This window comes from Octopus bimaculoides, chromosome 1, assembly GCF_001194135.2.
Source record: "Octopus bimaculoides isolate UCB-OBI-ISO-001 chromosome 1, ASM119413v2, whole genome shotgun sequence".
Lineage (NCBI taxonomy): Eukaryota > Metazoa > Mollusca > Cephalopoda > Octopoda > Octopodidae > Octopus > Octopus bimaculoides.
Genome location: NC_068981.1, coordinates 183,355,687 through 183,356,625, shown reverse-complemented (window position 1 = coordinate 183,356,625; position 939 = coordinate 183,355,687).

The window sequence follows — 939 nt, the reverse complement described above, 5'->3', positions numbered from 1 at the left end:
ATATATATATATTCTCCGTATTCTTTCTGTTGAAGAGCGTAGCTCGAAACGTCAAAGACTTTCCGTATTCCCGAGCGTCATACTAATACATCCTTTTGTTATTTACACCACCTGTCCTCGTCTGTTGTTGTTTTTTCGTACATTCTCCCATATATATATATATATATGAGAATGTATGCATGTATGTATGTATGTATGTGTGTATGTATGTATGTATGTGTATGTGTGTGTATGTGTGTGTCGCTTGATGTGCGTGTGCATGTTCTTCTTTTTCTTATTTCAACTGGTGTGAGGGAGAGAGAGGGCGAGAGGGAGGAATCTATCCTCAAACCGCACACTTGGTCTGAATGCTCGCAACAGAGTGGCATCCGCTAAAGTTGCCCCCGGGTGCCTGATGGCAAACACGCATACCCGCTGACAGGGTATGCGCACGCGCACGTTTGCTTATACAATATAAAAACGCTCACGCATACGCGCATCAGTGTTCCTGCAGCTATGTTACTGCATACACATGCATCTATGCATGTGTGCTTGTTCAAAGTATCCCTTACATTGTTTCAGTCATTAGACTGCGGCCATGCTGGGGCACCGCCTTCAAAATATGTTAGTAGAATGAACTCACCCCAGTACTTTTTTTTTTTTAAACCTGGTGCTTAATCTTTCAATATGTTGTGCCGAAACCTTAAGTTACGGGGACATAAACCCACCAACACAAGTTGTCAAGCAAACCCACCCCAGTATATATATGTTTTAAACCTGGTGCTTAATCTATCAATATGTTGTGTCGAAACCTTAAGTTACGGGGACGTAAACACACCAACACCGGTTGTCAAGCAAAGCCACCCCAGTTGAACACAGACACAAAGACACGCACACATAGAGGCATGCATACATACATACATACATACATACATACATACATACATACATATATATATA